At 36.9% G+C, this 9284-nt stretch overlaps 1 pseudogene; it reads left to right on the forward strand.

Annotated features, from left to right (window-relative positions):
* Positions 1-1989: 1989 nt before the first annotated feature.
* LOC138806136 (armadillo repeat-containing X-linked protein 3-like) lies at positions 1990-2710 on the forward strand (annotated as a pseudogene).
* Positions 2711-9284: the final 6574 nt, after the last annotated feature.

Genomic DNA, 9284 nt, shown 5'->3' on the forward strand with positions numbered 1-9284 from the left:
TTTTGAGGGAGCAAGGCAGTTTTAATTTATATTTTTTCTGTTTTTCTTGGTTATACACCAAATTGTTACATATATATATATATATATATATATATATATATATGTAAAATACCATATAGAGGGGTTACAATTACATGGGCAAGATAATGACTACATTTCTTTTTTGGGGGGGGAGTCCGGTTGTGGGGCCTGAACTCTGGCCCTGGGCACTGTCCCTCAGTTCTTCAGCTCACGGCTAGCAATCTACCACTTGACCCACAGCACCACTTCCAGCTTTTTTTTCTTTTTGCTTATGTGGTGCTGAGGAATCGAACCCAGGGCCTCAGGCATGCAAGGCAAGCACTCTACCACTGAGCCACCTTCCCAGCCCATGACTACATTTCTTATCAAGCATTGTTGTCTCCTCCTTTGTTTCCCCTTTCCATCACTTCCCATCTCCCACCCTCCAACCCCCCCCCACCTCCCCAACCCCCACCTCCCCTACCTCCGGCCAAAGTTGTAAAGTTTGTTTTTTGACATAACAACTTGTACATCTCATTGTTGCAATGGGTCCACCTGTAGCCCTATTTAAACGATTTGTTTTTTTCCCTTCCCCTCCACAAATTATACCAACATCAAATACAGTGAAAACAGGGGTCATACTGTGGAGGAGGGACATACAAAGCAACAAAGAAATCATCTTATAAATATGTTAGGAACAATAGCAAGCAAGAAAAACATTTGAGTCCTTATCTTGGGGTTCATTTTGCCTAATATCAACTTATCTGACCTTTTCTGCTTGTCTCAGACATATACTAGTTATTTCAAATAAAGGAAACCATGGGACCTATGTTTCTTTGGGCCTGGCTTACTTTACTTAATATATTTTTTTCCAAGTCTTTCCATTTCCTAACAAATGGGGCAATGTCATTCTTTCTGATGGAGGCATAGAATTCCCTTGTGTATATATACCACATTTTCTTGATCCATTCATCTACTGAGGGGCATCTGGGTTGGTTCCATATCTTAGCTATGGTAAATAATGCTGTGGTCTTGTTTGTGATCATTTGGGTAAATGCCCAAAAGTGGGATTGCTGGGTCACAGGGGAGTTCTATGTGAAGTCTTTTGAGGAACCTCCATACTGCTTTCCAAAGTGGTTGAACAAGTTTACATTCCCACCAACAATGAAGTAAGGTTCCTTTCTGTCCACATCCCATCCAACATCTGTTGTTGTTAGAGTTCTTGATTTTTGCCTTTCTAACTGGGGTGAGGTGATATCTCAATGTTGTTTTGATTTGCATTTCTTTTATGGCTAGGGATGTTGAACATTTCTTCATGTGTCTATTGGCCATCCTTCTTTCTTCTTCAGAGAAGTTTCTCTTTAAGTCTTTCGCCCACTTATTTATTGGGCAGTTGTTTCTTTGAGGATTTGTTGTTGGGGGATTTAATTTTTTGAGTTCCAAGTATATTTTAGATATGAGACCCTTGTCAGTTGTATGGCTAGTAAAGATCTTCTCCGAATCCGTGGGATTTCTATTGATCTTGCTAGCTATGTCATTTGCCCTGCAGAAGCTCTGCAACTTTATGCAATCCCATTTGTCCAACCTTTCTTTGATTTGTTGTGTTTCCGGGTCTATATTCAAAAAATTTCAGCCTGAGCCAAGGAGACCTAGGGTTTCTCCTATTCCATCCTGTAATGTTTTCAGAGTGTCTGCTTTGAGTTCAAGGTCTTTGATCCATTTGGAGTTGATTCTGGTGCAGGGTGATATATAAGGATCTAGCTTTACTTTTCTACATGTAGTTAACCAATTTTTCCAGCACCATTTACTGAAGAGGCTGTCTTTCTTCCATTCTATTGTTTTAGCTCCCTTATCGAAGATTAGATGGCTATAGGTCTGTAGGTTCATTTCTGGGTTTTCAATTCTATGCCATTGGTCCTGAGGTCTGTTCTTATGCCAATACCAAGCTGTTTTGATTACTATGGCTTTATAGTAGAGTTTGAAATTTAAAAACCTTATATTCTTGAAGCAACTTTAATTGCTCTTGATAACAATGCTTCTTATGCATTTGACAGACATATTATTGATTATTTGGGTGGTCTCCCAATAGTAGCAAAGATTCTTAATACTTGGGATCCCGTTGCTAAGGAAAAGGCTTTAATCATCCTAAATAACTTGAGTGTAAATACAGAAAATCAATGCAGGCTTAAGATATACATGAATCAAATATGTGATGACACAATCACATCTCTCTTGAATTCTGTGCAGTTGGCTGGACTCAGATTGCTTACTAATATGACTGTGACTAATGAGTATCAGCACTTACTTACTAATTCCATTTCAGACTTTTTTCGCTTAATTTTAGCAGGAAATGAAGAAACTAAACTTCAGGTTTTGAAACTCATTTTGAATTTGGCTGAAAATCCAGCCATGACTAGAGAACTGCTCAGGGCCCAAGGGTTCCCTCTTTAATAAGAAAGAGAACAAAGAGGTTATTCTTAAACTTCTGATCATTTTTGAGAACATAAATGACAAGTTTAAATGGGAAGAAAATGAACCTACTCAGAACCAGTTTGGTGAAGGTTTACTGTTTATCTTTTTGAAAGAATTCCAAGTGTGTGCAGATAAAGTTCTTGGAATAGAAAGTCACCATGATTTTTTGGTTAAAGTAAAAATTGGAAAATTCATGGCCAAACTGGCTGAGCATATGTTCCCAAAGAATGAGGAATAACTTCTTGACTTTGTAGTTTAGAAGTAACTTACATACATTGTAAACTGTTCCTTTTCTCCACCTTATTTATATGGCAAAGGAATTCTTTCAGCTGCCAGTTTTGACTAATGAATACCATACTGTATCATCATCGCTGATATTTAACCAAGTTGGTCTTCAGGTTTAAGCTGAGTGAATGAATATCATTACTTGTTCTGAAAACATGTTTGTTGCTTTTTATCTCGCTGCCTAGATTGCAATATTTTTACTATTTCCTCTGCATAAGTGACAGTTAACCAACTCATCATAAGTAAGCTCCTTTTTGTCCTTTGCAGTGATTTAATTTGTGCATCAATAGACTTTTGTGTTAATGCCAGAAAGGGAAAAAATATGAATAGAGAAACTATCCTTTGGTTTACAAACTAGTTGGAGAGATAAGAAATAAACAAACCAAAACCAAACTGAGAATATCTAAAATTAAAAAAAAATCATAATTAGGGTTTTACATAAAAAAGGGTGGGGGAGGAAGGCAGAAAACAAACTTTTTTTTTCATGATAACAAGAAAGAACCATTTTATTGTAAAATTCTGAGAAGATAAAATGAAGCATAAAAGTAGTGTGATTTTTTTCTGGTGCTTGGGAATAGGGAGGGGTTGGGGTGGAATTCTCCTAGAATGGTGCAGAGTCCTGTCCTGTCTGTGGGTTCACTTTCCGCTGTCTGTCACCTCTACCAACTTGAAAATTGTCACAGAAAATTTCGGAAAGCAACTGTTTGTAAGCTTTAAATAACTTTTTTTTTGCCAGTCTTGGAACCTGAACTCTGGGCCTGGGCACTGTCCCTCAGCTCTTCAGCTCAAGGCTAGCGCTTTACCACTTGAGCCACAGCACCACTTCCAGCATTTTCTGATTATGTGGTGTGCGGAATCGAACTCAGGGTCTCATGCATGCAAGACAAGCACTCTACCATTAAGCTACCTTCCCAGCCCTTTAAATAACTTTTATCACAATACATTGTTGTAACCATTCTATTACTGGTTGCCCCTTTGATCTCTTATTGTGATTAATGTGTGAATTCAACTTGGCCATAGGCATGCATACACAGGAAAATATATTCTCTACAGGATGTGGTACTGTGTGGCTCAGACATCCACTGAAAGTCCTGCAATATAACCCTGTGGACCAAGGGAGGGGGATAACTGTGATCTGTATTTCATTCTGCACTGTTAGAATAAGGGAAAAACACTTTTTCTTAATTCAGAAGTGCAGAGTAATGGGATGTTTGAGGTTCAGATGGTTGCTGATACTCTAGATTCTAGGAGAATCTAGATTTATCTGGGGAAGTTTTGTGAGTATTTATAAAATAAGGTTTTCCTGATTTCAAAATAATCAAACAATTGAACTGGAAAACAATTATAGTACATGTCAAATTGTAACGTCATGTTATGTAGCTCCCTAATGTTTTATTTACTGATTATTTATTTTACTCCCTTTAAGTTGGGCTACAAAGAGGTTTCAATTCAACATGCCAGTTTATGAGTACAGTATATCTCGATCAAAGTTACCCCTCACATCTTTTGAAATTTACGAACTTGGTTACTTTTTGCCCTACATGTATAAATAGGAAGAGAGCCTTAAATTTGGGAGTACAGACTGGGTAAAGCAGCCTGCAGAAGCCCCAGAAAAGGCTAACACAAACAGGCTTCTTAGGTAGGAAGTATCTTGGTGTTCTGGAGGTGGAGTGAATGGCTCAGGAAGACTGAAAGCCGAAAAAGTGTCCTGAAGAGGAAGGTGCTTGGGGAGAGTGCATGGAAGTCTTGGAGAACAGCTGTCTTCTGGCTCTGCCCAGAGACTTCATTCCCATCAACAGTCCCTCTAGGTATATTTTAATGCAAGATCCTGAGTGGCCATTCTACTGTACTTACTAGACCCAGGGTAACAGAGCAGTGGTCATATGTAGGGAATTTCTGATAGAGAATAGAGATGGGTAGTTTGATTTGTTTTTGCTGTAGGTGAAGCCACTTACAGAGATAAGAAATAAATATAAAAATAAAAGGGGCTGGGAAGGTGGCTCAGTGGTAGAGTGCTTGCCTCACATGCATGAGGCCCTGGGTTCGATTCCTCAGCACCATATAAGCAGATAAAAAGAAAAAGCTGGAAGTGGTGCTGTGGCTCCAGTGGTAGAGCGCTAGCCTTGAGCTGAAGAGCTGAGGGACAGCGCCCAGGCCAGAGTTCAGGCTTCATGACCGGCAAAAAGAATAAAAATAAATAAAATAAAATAAAATAAAATGTAAGTATAAAAATATAAAAAGAGGTAATACTAATATACACTATGAATAATAGAACCACAATTGTTTCTTTTTTGGGGGGTGGGGTTCGGTCATGGGGCCTGAACTCTGGGCCTGGGTGCTCTCCCTCAGCTCTTTAACTCAAGGCTAGCATTCTACCACTTGAGCCACAGTGCCACTTCCGGCTTTTTTCTTTTTGCTTATGTGGTGCTGAGGAATCGAACCCAGGGCCTCATGCATGCAAGGCAAGCACTCTACCACTGAGCCACCTTCCCAGCCCCAACTGTTTCTATATTATTATGTAGCTTCATTAAACCATAAGAACTTCCTGATGAAACATGATACAAATAATATGTGATTTCTTTTAAATGTCTAAATTGTCTTTCTAGGTTGTGTTTTTGAATATAGGATTTATTTGATCAATTTTTGAGAATTAGCATATAGAAGATATTCAGTAAGTCTGTTTTGTAGCGATTAGTAATAGCTTTAGAACTTGATAATTGTGTATGTGTGTATATCTGACAGTTCTGGGTCCTCGGCTCCATTCCTGAGCTCTTTTGCTCACTTGAGCCACTTTAAGATCTTTGTTATTGGAAATGAGGAGTTTGGAAGGTTAAAATGGTTAAAAATGATTATGGTAGCAAAGCTCATGACTGTAATTCCAACACTCTCAATATAGAGGCAGGAGGATTGTGAATTTGAGGTCAGTCTGGATTTTTAAAATTATGATGATAAATATTAGACATTTTTGTTTGGGGGAGAAGTAAATTTAATAATTGTGAGCATCTGGCAGAATGCAAATGAAAGATGTATGAAGTGTCAGAATGTATCAAAGACAGAAATTTGAGAAATAATTCTGCTCAAATGGTGAGTGATTGATGGAGTCATAGCCTAGTTAAATTTTAGAGAGAAAGAAAAGAAAAAGAAACAGACATGCATAATAGAAATCAGAGCATGAATCTACAATGATGGAAAGAAGAGTTACTATTATTTGAAAAAAATATGAATTGCTTGGTTAATTAAATAAATTTAACCAAGATTTTACAAATATCAGTTAAATTGATTTTTATTATGTTTAAGTATTTGAAACTCATCAATGTAGTTGAGATGCACACATACATTTACATATATATTATATATTGTATAAAAGATTGAGAGAGAAACTTTCATTCATACTTATTACTAGAATAATTCATCTTCCTTGGAGAGTTAGGACTCTATTTTCTTACCAAAAATTCAAAACATTTTTATTGCTCTATTTTATCCCTCAACCTTTCTCTGATCTCCCAGAATATGAATGTTTAGTTTTAGCTGAACAGAATTTCCATAGATAGCTTGACTTTCTGCTTCTTTATCTTTGTCTACATTTTTATTTCCCCAGGGGACATTTCTAAAGAATCCATTTTTTATTTCTCTATGACCAAAGGAACTCTGTTGGTCAAGTTTAATAACATCCTCAGGAGGAAATTACAGGGAGAAACTCAGACCCATCACTTTCTAGAAGGGAAAATATGAACACTCTCACCTCTTGCTCTCAATATAAGGTCCTGTGTGGGAGCAAGCTACTCATTTTCTGTAGGAGTATTAAGTCTTTCAGACACCATAGTCACTTGGTAAATTACATCTTCCATTGTCCAGAAAAGAGCCATAGATATTTTAAGGAATAAATGCTTTAAAAATTCAGTATTCTCATGGACATCTCAGCTTACTAAAGTGTCAATTTGCGGGGCTGGAGACATAATGTTGCTCCATGGCAAAGCATTTGCCTAACATAGGTAAAATCCAAGATTCAGTCCTTAGCACTCCAATCAATTAGTCAATCCCTTGAGAGCATATACTTATTTAATCTGTAAACATTTTTTTTAATCTGTAAATTAAGCATTTTAAAACAAATAATTTACAGAAGGAAAAATCTTTAAGTTTAAAAATCAACATCCTCCCCCAGATTCAAAGGAGGTTTCCATTGTTAGGAGATACTCTAATTTAGATGACTTTTTCTTAGTTCAAAAAAATCTGCAAGTTGGGCACTGGTCACTCACACCTGTAATCCTAGCTACTCAGGAAGGAGGCTGAGTTCTGAGGGTTATGGTTCGAAGCCAGCCAGGGAAAATCAGTCCACAAGACTCTTATCTCCAATAAACTACTCAGAAAAAGCCGAAAGTGGTACTGTAGTTCAAATGGTAGGCTGCTAGCCTTGAGTAAAAAGAAGCTCAGGGACAGTGCCCAGACCCTGAGCTCACCAAAACTGGCACACACACACACACACACACACACACACACACACACACACACACACACATGCACGCACACACGCACGCACACCAACTGCAATATTTGTTTCTGTTAATCACTATAAAAGCCTGTCCCCTTCTCATGTTATGAATACAAATGAACCTAAAAGCAGTTTCATGAAAGTATCCAAAAACAGCCAAGTTAGATAGTTAACAAAATCTGTAGTCACTACAAAGGCCTAGTGAATTTTACTAGGATCCTATGGAGAAAACTACTCTTGAACCTAAAAGAGGAAAAAAAAATTCTTCCTTGGGGGGGGAAAAAAAAGAATTACCCACTGACTTGGAATCTCTAAACACCATCAGTTAGTATTGTTTTCTATGAAACATTTCCAGTGAGATTTTCAATTACATATGTGGAAACCTGTAAACAACAAACTTCAGACAATTACCTTTCCTCTTGTTCTGTCATAATATTTAATGGTAAAAATAACATTGTAAGAATTCATAGTCAAACAAATCAAAGTAGCCTATATCAAATAAGAAAAAGCAGAAAAATGCCAAGAAAATGCCATTATTAAATATAATGGGTTCCTTCAACTTTTATTTTAAATATGGCTTGATATATACATGTACAGATGCATATACATCCATTCTATTATGAGAATATATACACATTTGTATTTATAGAAAGAGAATATTTGAGATTTCATTTGTCTATTTTTATACTGGTACGAGGACTAGAACTCAGAACTGTTGGTACTCATGGCAGAATACTACCACTTGTGGCATTCCTTCAGCCTGGCTTCTTGCTGGTTAATTGGAAATGGAATACTGTGGACTTTTCTGCCTAAGCTGGCTTTGAACCTCAGCCCTGCAGGTCTCAGACTCCTGAGTAGGTAGGATTACAGATGTGACCTAAATTTGTGCTTTTATTTGAACTTTTGTGTTAATATTAATTAGGGTATAGTTTTTCTGGCTCTAATGGAACTCTTACTTAATATTTGTTCAACACATTGGGAATACACATGCTTTCCAACAGCATATGGAAAATCTTCCAGGGCCAATCATATGGTAGGTCATAAAACAAGTGCAATAAAATTGGTAATCAATGACAAAGTTGACTTTGGAAGCCATAAAAATAAATGGAATAATATGCACCTAAAAATCCAATGGATCACTGGGCACCTAAACAATATGTACCTAAAAAAACAATGGATTGCTGGGCACCAGTGGCTCATGCCTGTAATCATAGCTACTCAAGAGGCTGAGATCTGAGGATCATAGTTCAAAGCCAGCCAGGCAGGAAAGGCCATGAGACCCATATCTCCAATAAACCAGTCAGGAAACTGGAAGTGGTGCTGTGGTTCAAGTGGTAGAGTGCTAGTCTTAACTGAAGAGCTCAGGGACAGGCCCAGGCCCAGAGTTCAAATCCCACAACCAAAAAACCAAACCAACCAACCAAACAAACAAAATGCATCAAGGAAGAAATTAAAAGAAAATTAAATTTTTTACTGGATCAAATGAAAACTGACACACAGCATGCCCAAAACCTTTGGAATGTAACAAAAGAAGAAATAAGAGGAGGATTTATACCAATGAATGCATATGCTAAATAATGCAGAAATATCTCAAGTTAATAATTTATTGCTGAATCTCAAGGAAGAACAGACCAAGCCCAAAATTAACAGAGAAAATAAGTCAGAGAACAAATAAATTAAATAAAATAAAAAATATACATGTATGTGTATCAACAAAATGAACAGTTGGCTTTTTTGAAAAGATACAATTGGTAGATCCCTAGTTATAGTAAAATAAAAGAAAAATTCAAATAAATAAAATTAAGGAAAAAATTGAACATATTATAACTAACACTATAAAAATACAAAGGATCACAAGTCCCTTTGATACCCTAGAAGAAATAAATCAATTCCTGGATACGTATACCTGGCCAATTTTAATTTTGAATAAGTAGAAAACTTGAATATGCCAGTAATCAATAATGAGACTCAATCAGTAATAAAAAGACTCATATCAGAGAGAAACTAGTACTAGATTGGTTTACTGTTGAATTCAGTA

The sequence above is a fragment of the Dipodomys merriami genome, unplaced genomic scaffold (assembly GCF_024711535.1).
Source record: "Dipodomys merriami isolate MVZ:Mamm:240054 unplaced genomic scaffold, mDipMer1.0.p SCAF_4, whole genome shotgun sequence".
NCBI classification, from domain to species: Eukaryota; Metazoa; Chordata; class Mammalia; order Rodentia; family Heteromyidae; genus Dipodomys; species Dipodomys merriami.